Source organism: Thermobia domestica, chromosome 4 (assembly GCF_964235325.1).
Source record: "Thermobia domestica chromosome 4, izTheDome1.hap1.1, whole genome shotgun sequence".
Taxonomy (NCBI): Eukaryota; Metazoa; Arthropoda; class Insecta; order Zygentoma; family Lepismatidae; genus Thermobia; species Thermobia domestica.
In genome coordinates, this window is record NC_137457.1 from 295,985,676 (window position 1) to 296,009,839 (window position 24,164).

General features: G+C 39.2%; 1 protein-coding gene across 2 annotated transcripts in view; it reads right to left on the reverse strand.

Annotated features, from left to right (window-relative positions):
• The window catches only part of LOC145684208 (mitochondrial protein C2orf69 homolog), a 124,368-nt gene that overhangs the window by 90,028 nt on the left and 10,176 nt on the right, over window positions 1-24,164 (reverse strand). The window lies entirely within an intron of this gene.

Genomic DNA, 24,164 nt, shown 5'->3' on the forward strand with positions numbered 1-24,164 from the left:
TAACGTCCAACGATTATGCCCCTTAGGCTAAGGGGGACGGAAGTTTTCAGGCAAACGAATGATAATGGAAAAATTGGTGGAATGATACTGTGGGAGGAAACAGGAGTGCCATGAAAAAACCCACGGACACGTTGTCGTTCACCACAAACTTACTTGGACGGGGATGGAACCAGGGACCTTATGCACCAGAGATAAGTGCTCTGCCACTGACCCACTGTGCTCCCCGTTTATTGTAAGGAAATGAAATGTTTCAGTTTCACGTTCCACGATTATGCCTTTTAGGCTACGGGGGATGGATAATTAAGGCAAATGAATGGTTATGGAATAACTGGTGGAATGAGAACGTAGGTGGAAGCGGGAGTATCCCAGAAAAATCCACAAACACGACGTTGTCCACCACAAACTTACTTGGCCAGAAATCGAACCACGGACCCCACACACCTCACGTAAGCGCTCTACCACTGAGTCACCGTGTCCCCCCCCCCCACAACGTTTATTGTAAGTAATTCTCGTTGTGCTCTTGTCTTTCACAAAAAAGAAAACAAAAGCATTACAAATCTCTTCAGCAAAGACGTATACGCTGGCGCATGTTTCCTTTTTATAACTAGAATATAAGAATATCAAACTCTTCGAATATCACGATATAGGAAAACTCCATAGTATTGTTGGATATCAAAAACGTTATCCTGAGTAGATATTAAAGAAGGGCGGAAAATGTCAGTGATGTGATAAGCTCTCAATAAGTAAAGTAACTACGTCGGCTGTTATTTAATGTCAGTTTAAGATACTATGTTCCTAAATTGTGGCTTAAACTCTATTATACACTAGCAAATGCTCCCACGTATTATTGTGGAAGCATTTTGCGTTTCTCGTTCTGCACATTTCATATAGAATTCACCATGAACATCTTAGTAAACCACTGCCTTTTTTTTTCTTCCATTCTATGTCAAATATCTAAAAACGCTGAAGTACGGGTTTAACTATTTTAAATGCCTCCACTCTTTAAAAACATCTAAATAGCAAATGAAACATCTAAATAGCAAATTTCATGTCTCTAATGGGAGTTGGAACCTAAAAACGCTAAAGTACGTGCTTCATAATTTTAAACTAGCGCTGATAACCCGATTCGCTGGGTTGAAATAAAAACTTTAAACGCAAACCTCCTATGTCATGTGTTTAGTAAAAATTTCAGTAAAAATTAATTACTATTGTGTGCTGAATTTGGATTTAAACGGCATTGAAAATGGTACTATTCATCTCAGCGACCTCGAAAACTATGGATTCGACACTAATATCAGTCAATTTCGGACATATATTCCCCTCATCTTCCCCGCAGTTGCACCGTAATTGAGTGAAACAATCCCAGGCCCGAGCTTCATCTGTGTTGAGGGGCCGCGTGGCTCAGTGGTAGAATGTTCACCTCTGGTGCGTGGAGTCCCTGGTTCGAGCACAGCTCGCGCCAAGTGAGCTTTGTGGTGGACAAATAGTGTGTGCATGAATTTCCTCGGGATTCTTCTGTTTCCTCCCACTCTCTACACTCCATTTAATTCATTTCTCATCATCACCTTCTCCTTTAGCCTAGCTGGCATAACCGTGGGACGTAAAACTCAAAGATTTCATTTCACTTTTCACATCTATGTTGAAAATTTGATCGAGATCGGTCGGGTGGTTCAAGAGCTATTAAGCCACAAAGGTAGTCACCTTCATTTTTATATATTTTTCTGTATCCCTCCCCCCTTCCTAAGTTGGTCGTCAAAGTGAAATGATAAAAAAAAACATCCCAGGCCCGAACCTTATATATGTTGAAAATTTGATCACGGTCTTGTGATTCAAGAGTTATTAAGATATATATATATATATATATATATATATATATATATATATATATATATATATATATATATATATACCCCACCCTAAGTTGTACCGTTAAAGTGAAATTATAAAAACAATCTGAGACCCGAACCTCATTTATGTTGAAAATTTGAGCGAGATCGTCTTCCTTTAAGAAGTGCGAAATCACAAATATAGTAACTTTCATTTCTATATATATATAGATAAAATGTTTAAGACAAATTTCATGTCCCGTAATTTCGAGAGATTCCCAGATACGGACATCTTATCATAAGAACTGTAGTCCTCTCCCTTTCCTCAATACCATTGTCTTCCCTTCTTGGTCAAATAAATAAAAGGAAAAAAAAACTTAAACAAGCGTTTAATTAACTTATATGATAAGCCCAAATACCAAATTTCATGTCTCTAACTTTAAGAGATTCCGAGATATGGGATATTGTAATAATTGAAATCATCTTCCCCTTTTGTTGTCTTCTCTTTTCTTCATTTCTAGGCAAAATATATACAGTAGGACGTCGATAATCCGAACGCGGTCCCTAGAAGTTTTTTACATTTTGTCTTAGCGCTAGCGATAAACAAATAATAGGGTTGTCCATTTTCCTTAGCCTATACAAGTTAAGTTTTAAGTGTGAGTTACAAGAACTGTGTAATTTAGTGTACATGCAGGTTCCTCAAGCCTATACAAGTTAAGTTTTAAGTGTGAGTTACAAGAGCAGGTAATTTAGTGTACGAGCAGGTTCTTCACAAACATTAAATTTAAGTAGCCTTACGTATGGTATTATAATTACTGTATGTACTGTATAACAACTGTATTGATAAAACAGCATACCGTACAGTATATTTAAGCCTAAATGACATTTTCTTGGTCATTTTCGAAAATCCAAACAATCTGAAAATCCAAACTACCTGTGGTCCCAATTAATTTGGATTTTCGACTTCCTACTGTATATTTAAAAAAAAATGCTGAAACATTTGTTTAATTGTTTTAAATGATAACTCCATATAGCAAAATTCATGTCCGTAACCTTCATAGATTCCACGATATGGACATTTTAATACAGGGAAGTCACAATGATGGACTCGATTTCAGAAAGTTATTCTGTGAAGTCCAATACATATGTTATTGGAGATATGTGCTAAGAAAAGTAAACTGTCATAGTTTTCTTCACACACGTCACATGCGTTCTAACCAGGGGAAGATCCAGGGGGGGAAGCGATTTCCCCCCAGAAGAGGAAACTCTCTTATTTTATACATATATAAATAAAACCCATCCCAAAGTTTGGAACCCTTAAAAGTAGCAGTATAACAACCCACCGCCCCCTCAGAAGTCGGCCCTGGATCCGCCCCTGGTTCTAACTAACCTCGCGTAACACGGCACATACCAAGCCGATCATCTATCTCCTGCTAAATCTTTTGTAGTATGTTCCAGTCAATATCAGCAATTCATTTCATGGTCGCTCCTGACTCTTAACGGTAGAAACCGGAAACACTGCGTACTAACTGATCTTTGAAAGTTAATCTTTCGAACCACATACAGATGGTGATCAGAAAAATGGAAACACCTGTAGTTGCCAACACGTCAGATGTATGGGTTGGCAGTGGTGTCGTGGTGCCCGCAGCGCCGGACCGCTGGTTGTGGTGTGTTAGGTCGGTCTCCATACTACGTCAGGCGCAGTGGAACAGCAGTGTCCAGTGGCTGCAGCAGACGGAGGTAGTGTAAAGTGGGAGACCTTTCAGATTTTCAAAGAGGGCAAATTGTTGGTGCGCGGTTATGTGGAGTGAGTGTGACGGCAGTGGCTACTGTGTTAGGTGTGCCGCGTGGGACAGTGTCGAAGGTGATGACGGCCTACACAACACACGGGAAAACCACATCGGGGAAGCGGAACAGTGGGCGGAAGAAAATCATGAGTAACAGGTCACGCCGTGCCACTGCGGAGCAAGTGACGGAGGAACTCAATCAGCACCTCCCCCACCCTGTTTCGACAATCACAGTCCGCCGCGAATTACATGACATGAACTTACGGGGTCGTGTTGCACGGGCCAAACTGCTCATGAGGGACCATAACGCTTTCGCACGCCGCAAATAGTGCCGCGACCATGCAACTTGGACCGTTGAGGACTGGAAACGTGTGATATGGTCGGATGAGTCATCCTTCACCCTATTCCCAACCACGGGCCGTGTTTATGTGTGGAGAACGCCCAAAGAAGCTTATGATCTGCAGTGTCTCCACCCAACTGTGAAACATGGCGGCGGCTCGGTGATGCTGTGGGCCGCCATATCATGGTTTTCATTGAGTCCTGTGGTCACACTTAGCGGACGAATCACTGCCAACGATTATGTTGCAATTTTAGGAGACCACTTGCATCCTATGGTCCGGAAATTGTTCCCAGTTAATGACGCCATCTTCCAGGATGATAATGCACTCATTCACACAGCTGGCGTTGTTGCAGCGTGGTTTGAGGAACATCGGGATGAAGTTCAACACCTCCCCTGGCCCGCCCAATCCCCAGATCTCAACATAATTGAACATCTGTGGTCCGTCTTGGAAACACGACTCCGGCGACGATTTCCACCTCCATCCTCTCTCACAGAACTGGCCAATGCCCTGCACGAGGAATGGTGTAAAATTCCACTTGCTACCATTCACGACCTCTATGCCTCCATCCCCCGTCGCATCAAGACTGTTCTGAAGGCGAAAGGTGGCCCGACACCATATTAATCTGGTAAGTTGCAATTACGTTCAGGTGTTTCCATTTTTCTGATCACCATCTGTATCTCACAATAGTTTATTAGATTTCACACAATAAACTTCTGAAATCGGGTCCATCATTTTGATTTGCAATTTCCACATCTATTTCTTCCTCCCTTCCCGGTCGAATTTCCAAAAATTCTTCCTCAGTCGTACCTTCGCCACAAATCTCATGACTGTCCAAAACTTTAAGTTTCTACTTCACGTAGTTTGGCCTGGGCATTGGTCAGTCAGTCACTCATTCACTCAAGACTTACACTTATAGAGATGTCCACATCTGAGATTTCCTTAAAGATGAAAGAGGTGAAATATAATATTTGGACTTCTCATTTAAAATAATTACAGCGGTTTTTTCTTTTTTTTTTCGCTACAGCGTTTTTTTGATCACCTACAAGCAAAGAAAAAGATGAGGTGTTCGAATTTCGTGAGAGATTTCTACTTCAGAGGAATTTTATATGAAAGACGCAGAAGAAGCAACACAAAATATTGCCCGCGCATTAGTACATTTATGCACGAAACCGTATATTGCCTTTGTAGATTGTTGTATAGGCATTAAGTTTCTTTCTGAAAACTACTGAACACTTTTAGTTGCAATAAGGACTTTTTTTTTTTTTGAAATATGTACCTTTTACCCTCCTCTATCTTCTAAATTATTGATCCTATGAAAAAATGTATAGAACTATGTTCATAGGAAATTTAATGTAGTTTAATTTTGTTAATTAAACGTTCTTTAGCTAAAGTCCATTGTTTTGGAGATCTTTAAGGAAAACTATCTTTTAACCTTCTATCCATCAGTCGCCGACCCCCAACCCTAAAGGATTTTTACTATATCGTTTTGGGAATTTCTCTCCATAACTGTGCCAAATTTCAAAACTAAACGATTTATGTTTTCTATTTTCCCTTCGTTGAACTAAAATGGGCCATGATCTGACCGATCTGCTTTTCGTTGGCAACAAAGTATAACTGGTAACTATACAACCCACACTACTGTGCCCTATAATTGGTTGCATACCCTATACGGCGTAAAAAATGCCCTGCATCTCGAAATCCCTGGGGAGCAAAAATATCTAACTGTAAGACACAGGCAATCTGGAATAGGCAACGTTTGAAGTTTTGACGTAGCTTCCACAGCTAAAACGCCGTAGCTTTTCTTTCCGCTTCCTGTCTAAGTTTTACTGGTATTTTCAAGGTACGACGTGACCTATCTTCCTAATCAAAGGATCCCCACAATCCTTATGGAAATTGGATTTCGGTGTAATTGCTTGAAACCGTGATGTATTGTAGATATTGTATTCCTGAGAAAAAGTCTCAATGGGCACAGCCATCAATCACTGACCGTTTGGGCACTCAGGGCTACTTTTTGAAAAACAGACGAAGACACCGATATTTTGGATTTTGGTTAAAAAGACTGAAACCGTGATATGTTGTGTATTGTGATTCTGAGAAAAAGTCACAATGGACACAACCACCGATCACTGACCTGACCGTTTGGCCACTATAGGACCACTTTTTTAAAAAATAGCTGAAGATACCGATATTCTGGATTTCGGTGAAAATCACTGAAACCAAGCTATGGTGTAGATATTGTTATCCTAAGAAAAAATCTCAATGGGTCACAAACAGAAAGATTGTCAACCCTGTTTCTAACAAACAGAAAGATTGTCAACGTTGTTTCTAAGAAACAGAAAGATTGTCAACATTACTTCTGAGAAACTAAAAGATTGTCAACGCAGTTTCTAAGAAACAGAAAAAAATGTCAATGTTGTTTCTGAGAAACAAAAAGAATGTCAACGCAGATTCTAACAAACAGAAAGATTGTCAATGCTGTTTCTGAAAAACAAAGATTGCGAACACATGATCGATATTATGAAAGACTGTAATTCTCTTTAACACTTTCGCTCCTGGGTTTATGCATTTATTACAATTTCAGTTTCCTGGCACTTTACTGCTTTCTTATATTTAAAAAAAAAAAAAAAAAAGTATCAGATAAGGAAAAAAAATAGACAAATAGAATGCATAGCAAAAAAATCTTTTAAACATTAAATTTGAAGATGAATACAACATGTATTGATATTGCTACAATACTGTTTCAAACAAACCCTTTTTCACTTGCATTTGTTTGAAAGATAATGAGGGGGAAAAAAATACAAAAACTGTTTTTTGTTTATAACATTGGTCAAACTGTTAAAAAGTTCATCTAATAAATTGTTTTCATTTATATATATAAAAAATGTAAGATCAGATCTAGACTCGGGCTCCGTCCTGTTATGAGGTACTACAAACCATACTCGGGCTTAGGATTGAAAAGTGTTAATGTGTAATTTCCGTCAAAATATTTGCGATGCGGAAGATTTGAACTCAAATACTCTCAGTGTCGGTCGAGTTTATATTTCAGCTCCAGTGTTAGTTTGTGATACTGCTAAAAGTAATTTTAGTTACTCAGAATCCGAACTGAAAATCTACGATACAAAGTTTAAAAAAAAAACTAAAACATCTGCCTGTTCTATATTAATGTCACATTTTTTTCTTTCGCTCTGTTGCTAAATAAAAACCAAAACCTCGGGAAAATAAAAAAAAAAATGACGTAACAATGAAACCAAAGAGCAACACAATTTTTCTGTCATGAAAACAGCCAGAGCCATACACAAAAGCTGCTTTTTTCTTCGCTTACAACTCTTTTGTCATTTCGCGCACGCAGTAAACAATATCGCACACACTTAACAGACATAACCTGGCAAGACACAGCCTTCAAGATGTCAACATAAAACGTAGTTGTTTTCAGAAGGCAAAGAGGAGTTAATGGTGACCACAGGGTCATATCTCTAGAAATAAAGAGGGGAAAGATAAAAAGCTAGACGCTCAGGGTCAAGCACAATTTCTTCGCCTCTGCTGTGTTGGACACCTCAAATATTCATTAGTGTTGCTATACTCTGGAACCAAGATTATACTAAAATCTGTCGTCAAATTCGATTTTTGATTTAAACACTGCTCATTCTAGCTATGAAACAACGTTTAACTTACACAAAATACGACCAAAGCAAATACTCATCGAATTTGTGTTACTGTTTCGGCAATATACGAGGGATGATCGAACAACATGTATGTCTTGGTGCAAGTTGAGGACTTCGGATTTTGATCACGTATACCCGAGAAACAAACATTAAAAATGGCGATTCCTCTTATTTGGTCAAGAGTAGAAGTGATGTCAGTGTCGTGGTCCCTGTAGGCCAAAAATACTACTACACTGTTAACATTTATTGGCAGATTGTAGAAGTGTATGGGGAGGGGAGGGCTAATTTCAAATGAACGTGTAGGGAAGTGGTGTCGGCTTTAAAGAAAGACGGATCAATATTGTTAATGACAACCCTGGACACAGCTAGACTCAGTACTTAAACCACTGACGTTACGCTTGAAACGACTAGAGCACCCCTTCTACAGCCCTGACCTAGTTCCAGTAACTTTCACCTTTTACCTGTTCTAAAGCAAAAAATTTCTGGCCACCATTATCTGGCATGTGATTATGCCAAAACCGCTGCCTCACAGTAGCCACGAAAACTTCATGTAGATTTCTATGCAAATGGTACAGAAAACTTTATCTGTCGTTGCGATAAGAGGTTGAACAAAAACTGTGATTACATCGGGGACTACTAATGAGTGACCTCTATCATCAGGTGTGTTGATCTTCCAGTTATGTCTCACACATAAAGCCATAATAGACTTTGTAACCTTTTTTCGATCATTCCTCGTATCTTTGCCTTAATCAGATCCATTATCTGCAGTTCAAATTTTACTGCATCCGGTTATTACTAGTTAATTTACTTCGAAAGATCGACAACTGTCAAAAAGAAAATGAGTATCATCGATATAAAAAAAATGGCGAACAGATTTCGACCAGGTCAATTCCAAACTTCTGATAATTCATAAATAAACGGGGGTCAACTGGAGGAATCGTGGTCTAACTCTCTATACACAGAAAGAGAATGAAGTTGCGCCTAAACCAAAGAGAAACTAACCGTGTGGAGATTCGAAGAGGAATCACACAATAATGTTGTATGGGATCCCAATTATTCAACGTTTATGATGAATGCAATATGAAGGAAGCATAACTGGAAGTTGGAGATTTCAAGATAGGGGGGGGGGGAAGATCATTAAAACATCAGATATGCAGATGATGCGGCTATTACAACAAGAATTGAAGAAAGACTACAGGAGATGATTGATAAAAAGAGTTGACACTAGGAAACAATATGGAATAAAAAACAACATCGAAAAGTCGAAAGTCAGTAGAACATCGTGGAAACACCCCCTTATGGATCAGAAAAATAGAGAGCTTAAAGATGTCGATCATTTTAAATATCTAGGAAGTATTGTCACGAGAGACGCTAACCAGATCAACAACTGCCGTAGCAAAAGAGGTATTCAACAAGAAAGGATCACTCCTAATTAGCACGCTTAACATTCGACTAACAATAAGAAAGAATCTGGTGGAGTGCTAATATACGGAATATGAGATTGATTGGTTCGGAGACTTGGACATTACGAAAGTTAGAGAGCTTCGAAATGTGGTGTTAGAGGAAGATGGAGAAGATAAACTTGGCGGAGAGAGTAACAAAGATGCTTTAAAACTAGTAGGAGAGGGAAGAACGCTCTTTTAACCAGCATCCTTCGACAGGCTAACTGAATTAGACACATCTCACGAAGAAATTGCCTCTTTTTATACCGAGAGAGAGAGAAGGAAAACGAGTAGGAACACGACTTATCAATGATTTGAAAAATAGAATAAAATATTGGGAGTTAAAGGGGAAGTTGAAGATCGCGAAACACGAAAGAAACTTTTTCTAGACCCTAACACAAGGGAAAAATTTATTAGTCCCAGGACCTGCTGACAGACAGAATACGAGGTGGTATCAAAAAGTTTCGACTATTACTTTAACACACCAACAGATGGCAGCGCAAGGTTGCACGCACCGGCACAGGGAGCACCGACTTTCGTAAGTCAGTGTGCCAAGAGACATCGTCCTATGTACATCGGGAAGTGTGTGGTTGGTGCTATTGTGACCATATGTATTACTACGTCTGCGATTTCATCATAGACAGCAAGTTACAACAACGAGCGAACGTGAAATTCTGTATGAAACTGGGCAAATCCACCACAGACATGCTTGATATAATTCTGCAAGTATACGGCGAGTCGTTCGGGGTATTCTGATTGGTACGCGAGCTTTAAGAGCAGAACATCACTGGAAGTCGACCAGAGACCAGGATGACCTTCAACGAGCACAACACCCGAAAATGTTAAACTATTTGGCAAGTTATGCATGAGGATCGTCGAGAAAAATCCACAACATGGCTGCCATTGTCGATATGTCATACGAGACAGTGCATGCAATCTTCACGTGTGATTTGAACATGTGTTGTGTTGCCGCTGTCCTCTGGCTGCTAGCACATGAGCAGAAGGAACACTGTGTCAGAGTTTGCCAAGAACTCCCGTCAGCGTGACGTGGATGACCCGTCCTTCGTTTCAAGGATCACTACCGGTGACGAAACGTAGGTGTACGGCTAAGACTCTGAGAGAAGACAACCATCTCCACGACCGAAAAAGGCAAGGCAGGTTCACAATTCGACCAAGTGCATGCTCATAGTCTTTTTCGAAATTCGCGGCATTGTGCATCACGAATTCGTCTCCAGGGCTAGACTGTCAATAGCGAGTTTTATTGGCAAGTTTTACAGCGTCTGAGAGAGAGGACATTCGGCCAAAGCGACTGGATCTGTGGCGCGCAAAAAATTGGCTGATCCATGACTAAATACACCCTGTTCTTCTCACACGTGAATTTCTTACCAGAAACGAGATGATCGCACTTCCGCACCACCCTACTCACCAAATTAGATCCTGCGAGCTTGATAATCTTTCCGAGGCTGAAGATCCAGCTCGAAGGTCGCCGTTTGGACACCATTGCAGAGATCCAGAGCGAATCGCATATTATTCACACGCTTCGAAAAGAAGACTTTTAGGGCATTCTAGAAATGGAAAAAAAGCTGGAAGCGCTATATTGCCGTACAATGTGACTATTTTGAAGGTGATAGTGTGTAAACGTAGATAAAATACTTTCTTGTAAATAGAATTAGTCTCCAAACATTTTGATACACTTTTTCTTAATAATAACTAACTTTATAGCCTATGGAACCCGACGATTCAGTGTCGCATTCACCTCCTAAAACCAGAAGTCAAAAGAGCTACATGCGACAATGAGTAAACAAACTATTAAAATGATACTTATGACGTTTGCTTTCTCGTTTGATTTTACTGTACTTCTGGTATCAAATCAATTTATGAATAAAAATTAAATTTTTGAAAAGAAAAAAGTATTATTTTGATAAAATTTAACAATTAATATGGAGCGCGGCAATTCAGTGGTGCAGAGCTCACCTCTGTAACAGAGTGCGATTAGTGGTTCGATACCAGATTTGAGAGTTTGTGAACATAATATATATGTGACTTGTAAGAGTTACGTAAGTTTTCCATGAGGACACACGAAATTAATTTCTTATGTCTACGTCCCACGAGTATGCCCTTTAGGCTAGAGGGGACGCTAGAGACCTGCACGGGCCGGGCTTGGGCGGGCCGACACTGATTTCTCTTCAGGTCGGGCCGGGCTGGGGCCGATTAATTGCAATTCTTTAATAATTACTGACATTCGTTAAACGATAATTAGAATAAAGGCAAACGTTGATGAAGTGTGCCCGTGAAAAATATTACAAAATGAAACTTCGAAAATTTATCGCGCCCGGGCCGGGCTTGGGCCAAGAATTAAAAAAAAACTTATCGGGCCGGGCCTGGCTTGAGCCAAGAATTTAAAAAAAAATATCGGGCCGGGCCGGGTTCGGGCCGAAAATCTCCAAAACTTTTAGGGCCCAGGCTGGATTGGGCTCGGGCCGAAAAATTCGGCCCGTGCAGATCTCTAGGGGACGCATGCTTAATCAATCATTATGAAAAAAATGGTGGAATGATAATGTCAAAGAAAACGGGAGAACCCCGAGAAAAGTCACAGATACGATGCTGCCCACTGCAAACTCACATGAAAGGGGTCGACTCCTCGCAACAGAAATGAGCGCTTTTTTCCACCGAGTCACCGTACCCTCACGAGGGTATATGGCAGTAGCCGCTTGCCGGCTATAGCTACAATGGAAAACCTCCCATCTGAAGAGTAATACGTAATACTAAAATAATAATAATAATAATAATAAAATAAAAAAAATGAGTTCACTACAACATTTTAGAGCATTTATTCCATCCCCCTATATCTATAGCTCAGTGAGATCCAAACCACTACTTGAGTTTGCATAAGAAGCAAGTACTCGCATGAGAAAGAATCCAGGACCACGAGAGCAATTGCTGAGTTGATTTTGAGTTTAACGTCCCGTTCAGCAGCGAGGCTACATAAGACGTGGACCTACTGATTAACGTGGAATCCGAATTACATGAGCTCCCGCCGGGAATCGAACCCGGGTCAAGAGCAATTGCGTTAGCTAGTCGGCTACGAAGTGCCACTGAGGCAAAGTGTATCAGTTCATTCATTACATGAACGGTCATTGGATAATGTGCACATTCTGGATATTTGCGTTTACTCCAATAATCAAAATATTACTTTTAAAAAAAACTAATGAATAAGCTGAATAATGCTCGATTTGGCCACACTGATGCTGACGCGGGAGGATCGAAAATTCCTTTGGCAACATTGGTAGCGACTACTGCCAAGTTCGTTAAATGGTGCATGTATTAACCTGGACAGGTTGACCCATAATGTATTCTGCTCCGACGAGGATGGTAACATTTCCAGGCTGAACGAAAAACTCGCATCGCAGACGTATTTTCAGCTTTGAATAGCATATTAATCATCCGCGACTAACGAAGAGAACACAGAAATAGTAACAATAATGGATGGTAGTGCAACAATACAGAAGAGAAACTAAGTACTTAGGCATTTCTTACGTACTTACAGGAGCTTCCCTTCGACATAAAGACAGATTTCGTCCTTTTATTTCAATTACACCGAAATGCTTGTCTTGTAACCCGTTAAGAATAACAGTTAAACCGAAGAGAAAATAAAATACTCTCCTTCTCTGCTGTAACGCCTAACCATATGATGCAGAGTAAATACTTCCTAGTAAAGAGCGTGATTCATATGTTGCACATACACATACCTAGAATAATTTAGTTTACTGTTCGTTAATGATCAATGGGAACTATTCCGTACTAAGCAATTTGTTATCGAAAATAACACTAAATAGCTATGAACTTCTGAATCTACAAAGCAAAAACTTCCCTCCTGTCTGTTGCGTTTTAGTACAGGGGGTTGTACGGTTTATATCGCACCGATATTCCCAGTATACTTATCCTAGAGAAGCTGTGCCGTGTCCTATCGGGCCACTAGTATTACGGACTATCGCCCGACACCGCAATATCACTCACAACAAACCAAGTTGAAGGATAGGTTTAGGAATTCCATCCTATTTTTTCCCCTGAAGTTACTCTTAAGCCAGTGAAATTGCGGGGCAACAATTTTATCATGCTGTTCTACTAGTCCAAATGCGTAAAAGTCAGCTGGCTGGTGTCAAAGCTGTTTACAGGAATGTCATGAAAGCGAATAAGTAGATCCCCGTTTCTTAGGCCATATCATGATAAAACCAGAGGGTATATAGCTGAACGCCTTGGCCATGCAAATCCGCACTACAAACGGGGATAGACTGGGGTAATGGCGAACTCCTGGAACCCAGATATCATTTACGTTTCCGATTTGGTCCACCGTATGTACATTCATGTCAAAAATTATTGTCGCATGTCTATAAATATGTTGTTATAGGAATATAATTTGGTAACGAATTCGTCCGGTATTTCTTATAATGTTAGTATATGTATAATCGACAAAAACATGTATGTGGAAAATTTCATGTCAAAAGAGCAGTAAATAAGAACAATAAAACGATAAAAAACTTTCTTGACTGTTTGGCAAAATTTTGGTTTACTCATTCTAATTTTCGTATTTATAATTCTTTTCCTATGAAATTTACCACAAATATACATTTCCCGATTATATACATAGTATCGGTATTAAAAGCACCCTGGAAAATCATTATCAAATTATAATCTTACAAGAAGATAGTTATAGATATGCGACAATCATTTTGGACATGAGTGAACCTGCAACCATCCCTCGTAACCATATCCGGCGACAATCATGATTTTCCACAGGAAACGTTTTTGATACTGACGGTAAAATTCGGTGTGCGGCGAACCACACAAAGCATCTCAAGTAATACTTTCGCTGATACCCACAAACTGGTCCTTCTGTTGGTGAATAATTCTGTATAGGCCCCATTTGTGCTTGACTGGATAAGATATCTTTAGCTATAATCACTCCACTGCCTAAGGCATCTTCATGACAATTTCCCTAACTGCTTGTACGAAAAATGTACGTGAAAAAGAGCACAATTAAATATCTTTCCAATGACGGTTGGATTTCGGCGGCATTGTACTAACACTAGTACCAATACGACACTTCCACTACTAGAGTTGAGACACTACACTGATAACGACGCCAGTTCCATGGTTCTGGCGCAACTATTAGGCTGATGCGAAGGAAACAGGCATAGGCTACAGTTGCGTCATTTTGATATATACAAAACGAAAACTATACTACTTGATTAATCAAAACAGTCGCCGTTTGCAAGAACACATTGTTGGCATCGTTCCGCAAAGATTTGATTCCGTGGCGAAAAAGCCTGGAGTTTGCGATGCGACCCTGCACCGCTCGATCATGACAGAAGGTTTTCCTTCTCGAAAAGTGATCGAGATACTCGAAGAAGTGGTAGTCACTGATATATATATATATATATATATATATATATATATATATATATATATATATATATAAGGGAAATGTGGTGAGTGAGAAAGGGTTTCATGTGAGTATGTATTTACCGACAAGTAAAATTCCATGTACACTGCGAGTCAAGTCGAGCCGACCCTGTACCAGCCCGGCCATCAAATATAACACTTTATATTCCTTTGCCCAAATTTGGTTGATCGGCCAGTAGTTACCGAGAAATAAAGTACTATACACACACACCTGGAATGAAATTATAAGCTCCCGTATGCTACGCCGGGAGCTAAAAATAATCTGAGAATGAAGAATTTAATTGTACCCCCAAGATAGCGACTGTGCGTAATGTAAAAGGGTGATTTTTTTTTCAACTTCCGTTACGCTACCGGAAAAGAACCATGTGAAATGAAACGGGGCAAAAGATAAAGTTGTTCACTGGATTCGTTCCCCACCCGATAGACAGACTGTCACGTTTAATCATTGTGGTATAGTGAGATTACAACATATCAGACGCAATCGGAACGCCCAACAAATATGACCACATGACATAATTCGATTGCTCCAGGCAGAAGGGCATAATACAAAATACACTGAGAATTCGTCGTCGAATGAGTGAAGACTACGAGTAGGGATGGCCAGACGGATCCCGACCTCGGATATCCGGTTCCTGGATCCGGCCCCAAGTGAATTCGGATCCAAAAAGATCCGGATCTGACCATCCCTAATTACGACTACCAGAAGTTTCACACAGAATGTCATGTGTATGGAATTTCATATACATGGCTCTCCTGTCCAGCGCCGCGTGCATGATTTTCCATACACAAACAATATATTTCACTTCTGTTTATTTCATAAGTGTGTATACAATTACATACATATAGCGTGGACGTTTCATTTCATTTGGTTCTCCGCTAGTGGCTTAGTGTAGGTTGAGAAAAAAATACCCCTCGCATTTTTTGATTAGCGATTGAAACGATAGCGGATATTTATTGGAAAGAAGAACAACCCAAACTAAATGGGATTGGAACACGACAAAATCGAATGGCGAAGTTATTTCTGCAACAATGAACCTTCTGGTTTATTACGTCGTAGTCAGATATTTTCTGAGAGTGAACAAGAAACCATGTTACACAGAATGTAACCTCTCCCAAAGATATCTCCTTTCAAGTTTATCGTGAAAGCTGTATATATTCTACAGACACTGCGTAAAAATAGCTTTTCAGGGCACTCTTTTCAGAAGTTTTATGTAGGTAGATACTAAACACCTCAACAGAAGCACTATAAACTCTATATCGCGAAGCTTTGATACTGACACGTACTCCTAACATCTGGCTGCCTTGTATCTTCCTTCGGGGAATCTATCTTCGAAAGTCTTACAATATACAAATACATAAACCAGATGCTACAAAGATACAAGGAACCTATAACCCATTCATACTCATTTTAGACTTGTCTGTTGCATATCCAAGTTAAACTATGAACGGTAAGTTGGATTCGTCAAGAATAAGATTTCTGACAAGATAGCATGTAGAAAAAGATAGACACCAGAGAAGGTGTGGGGTCAATGAAAACTTGACCCACGATCCACCACCCAGCATGACCAACTCTGATCAATTACCCACCAAAACACGTCATCATCAACTCTGACCCCATGATGCACGCCCTCCTCTCCACTGACTAAAGAGTTTACACTTATAAAAGAACAAGCCTGTGAAATGATCACTAAACGGAGTTTCAATTTCTACAGTCAATCGCTCAAGCACCGCTCTGTTACAATACCAGTGGATCTGACCTTTATGATATAAAATAGTAAAGTGTTTGTTATGGGCCATATTACGATGAATTTCAATTTGATTGCCATATATAATTATTTTCTTCTTGAATTACAGGTACTTTACAGTGAAAAATAGGATGAAATTTGAAAGTCTCAAATCAAAATAAAGTAGGCCAACGTAAAGAAAGGAAAAAACCTGTAAAATTCGATTTTGATTTGATTTTAACGTCCATTCAGCAACGAGGTTATACAAGACGGGACCTACTGATTTACGTCGAATCCGAATCACATGAGCTCCCGCCGGAAATTGAACCCGGGTCTCCCATGCTAAAGGCGCGTACGCTAACCGCTTAACCACGAAGGAGTTCCTGTAAAATTCGACTTTCTCTCGAAAGTCAAGTATTAAGTTCTACTGCTATTATTACAATTATACATATCAATATCCAAATGTGCCTGGAGTTCCTTTTTCACTTAGATCAGTGCCAGACTGGCCACGTTCGTTACTTGGCGATTGCCAAGGGCCCGAGACCCACGGGGGCCCCGCAGGGATCACGAGGCGCAGGACCTGTAGGCCTTGGTCCAATTTCTGCGATCGCAAATGCATTTTGAGTCTTCCTAACAAAAAGGTTGCGGAAGTCTAAGTTCGTCTCACCAAAAGAAGTTTTCTCGCCCCCCCCCCTCCCTTGCTCATATCAGGACGGACCCGCGAGCCAGTGAAACTTCCCTCTACCTCAATGGCCTATGAAACCTGGAGGTTCAATGCCGCGTTGACAAAAACTCTCCACTGACTTCTATCCTTAGCCAACTGGATCTAGTTTTTACTCTGTATTCCTATTTCTGCGAGATCCATCTTAATATCGACCTCTCATCTGAGCCTAGGTCTTCCTAATGGTTGTTTCCCGATTGATCTTCCAGTTAAGACTTTGAAAGCATTCCTACTCTCTTCCATCCCGGCCACATAACCTGCCAACCTGAGCCTCCTAGACTTGATGACTAACAATCTCTGGTAAACCGTATAAATTATGTAGTTCCTCGTTATGAAGTTTCCGCAATTCCAATTCCCGTTCCTCTTGGGTTCGAATATTCGTTTCAGGATCTTGTTCTCAAATACTTTGTCTACGTTCATCCCTCAGAGTAAGCAACCATGTTTCGCAACCATATAGAACAACTTCCATGTATTTAGTTTTCTCTGCATTTACTTCTAAACCCATGTAACTGCAAGCGTTTAATAAGACCTCTTCATTTCTTTCTATTGTTCCCCTATCATCCCCTAATAAATTTACATCATCAGCATACGCCATAACCTGGTGATTTGGTGATTTCATTGGTTGATTTCACATGGAATGTCCCTAATCAAACTTCTTTCCACACTTGACGGAGTATGTTGGTTGTTATGGCTTGCAGTGTACGTATTAGCCGGCCACGAACATTCAGTAGATGGCAACGTAAACTGTTTTTAATCAACTCCTGAATGAATGAAAAAAAAAAAAAAACTCATGTCTGCGGGTCCAGGAAACAAGATGGCCATAAGAGATTGTGGTGAATGGGAATCCTTATCACCAACTGCAGCATGATGACGTACACTCATGTCCAAAATGATTGTCGCATATATATAACTGTCTTCTTGTACGAATAGAATTTGATAATGATTTTGCAGGGTATTTTTAATATTGAAACTATGTGTATAATCGGAAAATGTATATTTGTGGTACATTTCATAGGAAAAGAATTTAAAATACGAAAATTAGAGTGAGTAAAACAATGTTGCTAAATGGACAAGAAAGTTTTATTTTCGTTTTATTGTTCTTATTTACTGCTCTTTTGCAATGAAATTTGCCACATACATGTCTTTGCCGATTATACACATACTGTACTAACATTATAAGAAATACCGGGCGAATTCGTTATCAAATTATATTCCTACAACAACATATTTATAAACATGCGACAATAATTTTGGACATGAGTGTACTTTAGGAAACCATTATTTTGAGAACACCTTTTCCTGAAGAAGTCATATGTTCCTTCCTAGCAGTGATAACCGAATACAAGCACAAGCAGTGGTCTGAATTCCACATCAAGCAGTAGGATCCGTCATGTATATCAGCTTCAGTACTGAAAAAGTACGATAAACTTCAATCGCCCAATCAATTACCAGAGAAAGCCGTAGCTGTCCAGCTTATAGGGGTTTTAGTGTAATAAAATAGCCCATTTCTATGTAGTTTATAAAACGTAAGATGGAGCAAGGAGCCTACTCTAAAATCGAATCTTAAATTGAACGTGCAACTTCTATTGCCCGTAGGCTAAAGGGGATGTTACAGTACGAGGTGAATTTAAGTTATAATCAGGATGGAAAAAAATAATTAAAAAAAAAATCATTTCTTATTGATTTTTGGATTTAAATCGATTTTTTATTTAAATCAAATCTTTCTCCTCGTATAATACAGGTCGCGAACTGAGGAAAAAACATTAGGAATTAGTATTAAACATTAATTATGCCATTTACGTGAAAGTATTCGGGTTGAATTTTGAATTAATCCCCAATCGTGAACTTATTTCTATCCCAAACAATGTTTCTTAAGCATTAGGGAAAAAGTATGGCCAACGTTTATCAACATGCACTTTTTTTCACAGAAGTTACTGATATTTGGCAGGGTATTTTTAAAAAATCGGAACAAGCTTGCGGCACGAAATACATATAAAATACAAAAATTTCGCCTGAAGTTATAAAATTCAAATTTTTTTTTAAGTTTCGGAGAGGGGATCGGACCACTCTAAATACGCCCCTATTATCTGGGAACAAACAGAAGCGCACACAAAAGAATTTTCGTCTTATATGTCGATGGTGATTTCCCCGTTGGAATAGTTAACGATTTACAAACCCTATGTTACGAAGAGAAGAAAGCAGGATTCCCCGTTACCCGTTCAAAACGGGATCATCCTCTGCATGTAACACGCATTTTCATACTGTGCTGTACACACATTTGAGTCTCACTGTACTATAATTATTATCTTCCATAATCGAAATAACAGAACGGAAACGGAGTTTCACTTATTTTCACTTGAAATTAATTTATTTCGGAATTTGAATTAAATCAATCGACCCTGGTTATAACACCTCAATTTTTTTTTTTTTTTTTTTAATGGTAACATAGAAACGTGTGCTTGTTTTAAAATACTCGAGCACTCGTTGTCAATGCGTGACAGACATGGCAACACTGTACGGCACACAGAATTCTAGGAGTAGCAGTGAGAGTGATGACTGTATTTGATACTTATGATACTCGTAAAATGGTGACGTTTTCATTACAAGAACAGCGTATAATCCAGGGTTGGCAAAAACAATGATTTTTATTGAAAAAACAAAAAAAAAAAAAACGGTTTTTATGGTTTAAATAATTTGCTCTATATATTCATATCATATATGGACAGAAATAAGTTTGTTTCGCCTTGATGTTATTATACAACAACCGGGTTATGCTGGAAGGGGTCACACATAAGCTTAAAGCGGAATAAAAACCGCTTCTCTATTATCGAGTTCCTGAAAGGTGTCCTCTGACAGATAGCTACACATGTTGTAAACAAAACGAGAGGGAGGATTGTTCGCCAATCAGAGCAGTATTCTTTCAGGCTGTTGCTAGGCAACGAAGGTCACTGACCGCGCTGTTGCCAGTAGTTGAGACGACTTGTTAAAAGTCTTAAGTTTGTCGCCAGAGCTGCTGGTTTTGTTGTGGAGCCTCTGGCAACAGCGCCTACAATACTCCACGTGCTCTAACCAACTGTGAGAAGCGACCTTTCCTTGCACACACTGTAGTTACATCCGAGAGAAATTGTCCTCGATTTGAACTCGGAACCAGGACTAATTGGCCACAAATGCGATACGTCTGCCGACTCACTCACGAAGGAATCCTGATAAAAAATACGTTGTACTGATCTTTACATGCTTCTTAATGTAACTGTCAAGAGTCATTTCAGAAGGACGAAAAGATAAACAGTTGCACAAGTGAAACCATTATAGAGAATTACATATGAACAATTTCGAAGTACTACGGAGTACAGAAGAACTAATTTAGTTCAAGTTAGTTAACAACGACTTTTATTGGTCCAAATTAAAGAAATACACCGACTTAATTTGCATATCAATAAGAAAAGTGAATAAAGATACGAATTATTTGAGTCCATTTTGGCTCAGACTCATTTATACATAAATAGATACCAAAGATACTTCTTATTTCACTAAATGCCTCTCGTGGGGTCTGTATGAACCCCCCCCCCCAACAAACACACACACACACAAAAAGTACGGCATTTTCGATTTATTTTATCAATAGTAAACATTGAAACGAAACAATATTTAGAATTTTTTTTCTATTGCAATTACATAACAATAACAACTACAAAAAAATCACAAAATAAACATTTATAAACTTATAAAAAAAAAAAGTAGCTTTTGTAGTATAATCTTTTTGAGTAATGAATGAGGAACTTAGGTCTGAATATAATACGAATAATATACGGGAGTGAAACGGGATAACCCACAAATGTGCGTTCATCAAGATTTTACAAACACACTTTTACGAACATTTTTTTTTTTTTTGGTTTAAACCATTTTTTTGTTAACAGCTGGTTTAAACCTTGGTTTAAACCAGCCAACCCTGGTATAATCATTCATTTTCTCCAATTGTGTTGTATGACACCGCTTGAAATTTATCGCCAGTTGAGTGAGACATATGATGATGGTGTCATCGATGTATCTAATGTGCGTTCGTGGGTGTGATAGTTCAAAGAAAGCAGAACGTCTCGTAACAACAAACCAAGACAATATCGGCCTCACACAAGCCTGTCTGACGACAGTGTGCACAGATCCCACGGAAATGATAACTTTCGAGACGATGTGTTCCACACTCATTTGGCGTTTCTCCAAAACAACTTTCTCCATTCGTTCGATCATGTCGTCCGACTGGCTTGTGCGAGACCGAGATTATATTGGTTTGTTGTCACACGATGTTCTGCCTTCTTTGAACTGTCGGACCCATGAACGCACATTATACACATCCTTGACACCATCATCACGTCTCATTCAACCGGCGATGAATTTCAAGCTGCGTCACACTACGCAAATGGAGAAAATGACGAGTATCATAAATATCAAAAACAGTCGCTGTGTCACACTACGCAAATGAAGAAAATGACGAGTATCATAAATATCAAAAACAGTCGCTGCGTCACACTACGCAAATGGAGAAAATGACGAGTATCATAAATATCAGAAACAGTCGCTGCGTCACACTAAGCATATGGAGAAAATGACGAGTATCATAAATATCAGAAACAGTCGCTGTGTCACACTACGCAAATGGAGAAAATGACGAGTATCATAAATATCAGAAACAGTCGCTGTCACACTACGCAAATGGAGAAAATGACGAGTATCATAAATATCAGAAACAGTCGCTGCGTCACACTAAGCATATGGAGAAAATGACGAGTATCATAAATATCAGAAACAGTCGCTGTGTCACACTACGCAAATGGAGAAAATGACAAGTATCATAAATATCAGAAACAGTGCTGTGTCACACTACGCAAATGGAGAAAATGACGAGTATCATAAATATCAAAAACAGTCGCTGCGTCACAATACGCAAATGGAGAACAGCCCACCGCTGCTCCTAGAATTCCGTGTGCCGTACGGTGTTGCAATCTTTGACACTCATTGACGAGTGCTCGCGTATTTTAAAACAGCAAGTTTCTATCTGTTACCAGTCTGAGAAAAAAATTGGAGGTGTTACAAGTTGAATACACCTCGTAATTCCTGTAGAGAGAGGATGGTAGAATGAAAAAGGAAGACAAATACGAAGTTACATTTATTTTAGTTTAACGTCTAAAATTATGCTCCGAAGCTAAGGGAGACGGTGGGGATGATGAACGAAATGATGGAGTGTAGAAAGTGAGAGAACCTCGAGAAAAACGATGCACACGGAGTCTGTCCACCACAAAATCCAGTTGGTGGTAAATTAATTGACATAGTCCACCATAAGCTCAAATGGTCTGATACCGAACTCGAAACCCCCAGCACTAGAGCTTAACGTTATATCACAGAACCACATACCACTGGATCCTACTTTAAGAATCCTATAAATAAATTTCAGCTGACAATCTGCAACGACATACTTACAGTCTAGAGCGAAAGTATTTGTTTTCAATTTCTTTGTACGCCTGATGATAACGGTGAAGACAATCAAATGTCTAAACATACAATGAACAACCTGACGATTACCTGTTAGAATCGCAGTCTAAATACTATTTTAGACACTCAACCGGAAAGTCAATTCATCACAACCCAGATACGTCGTCAGTGTTACTATTTATTCACAGAGTTTACATATAATTGTCAACATGTTTGTTAATTTCTTCTTAGCCGGTGGCTCGAATTTCTCTCTTGAAGAGAGAAACGAATGTTTGTTTTGACTGTCTAGTCGAATGAACTGTGATCTCGATTCGAAGACGATGGAGAAAAAAAAAAGCAAAGAAAAAAAAGTCGTAAGCTATAGAGTGTCAACATATGCGTATTGCAATTTGGTTTCACCAGCTGTACAAACGTAAACTGTATGGCAGGTGTGCCTTTTTATTTTTATTTTAAACGCAAGAATTATAAATAGAATTATTTTCTCTAGTTAATACATTACTATCTTACAGAAACAAAGTAATCCCATTAATAACAATACAGTGGAACCTCGCTCAACGGATATCCCCTTATAACGACCACCTCCATCCAGTGGTGGATTTAGACGCTAAAATCTGGGAGGGTGCAGCAAGAACCCAGACTATGATAGGTATATCATGAGTTTAATATGAACTTCAAAAATATATAATAGTTTAAATTATTTTTGTTACTGAAAAAACTGAGAGGCCCGGCTAAATCCGCCACTGCCTCCATCATACGGATAGCTATTTTCTGTCCCAATAAAATAGATGTATTGTCATGTATGATTCCATGTTAAATCAAAATAATTTTCAAATTCCACCTTGCCTGCTAGTTTCAGATTAAATTTGGTACATTTCTTGGTATCACGGGAAAATGACAAACCCTGATATTTCAGATTGATACGTGAACTGGTTTCGAAAATTACAGGTTAGCAAAGTTATTAAAAACTGCGTCACATTTGTTCGATTGGCATTTGCTGTTAACCTAAAGGACCTCAGACATTGACTAAGGTGTCAATTTAAAGCTTATGAAAAGAGCTTTAAGATAATGTACCAGTTTATAGATTTAATTTTTTCTTTTTCGAAACATAAAAATTTTGAATCTGATTTTCTCAAAAAAAAAAAAAAAAATCAACAAAAAATATATAAAAACATTCCAACTGCTATGAATGTATCTCCAAAATTTTATTTGGGATCAACATGGGATTACCTGTTACAAGTTTCTACTTTCAAACTGGAGTTAAAAATCCCGTTAATACGTTTATCACAAATATAATCGAAAACATAATTTGGTAGTTTACATGGAATAATACAAGATAAGATGTGATTCAGGTTTATTGTCCCAAATTTTGAGTTGGCACCACTGCGAACAGGAGCAAGGAGTGAAGGCGCCATGCGGTACGTGACGTTTGGGCGCCGCCGTTTGGGCGTGGACGTTTGGGCCCCGCCGTTTGGGCACTGGACGTTTGGGCGCGAAGCCATTTGGGCGCCAGACGTTTGGGCGCAAGTTAAATTAAAAAGTCATTATGTTAGGCGCTGAGTACTAAGTTCGAATCAAGATATCACAAGGTGTCTACTGCAGGGATTTATTTGTAGCCAGGGAATTCCCCCCCTTCTAAATTTTGATTCCCTGTCTCTAGGTTTAATTCAGCCTTCCCAGCCTGGGAAGATATTTTCCCCGTTTCTTAAGCTATAAA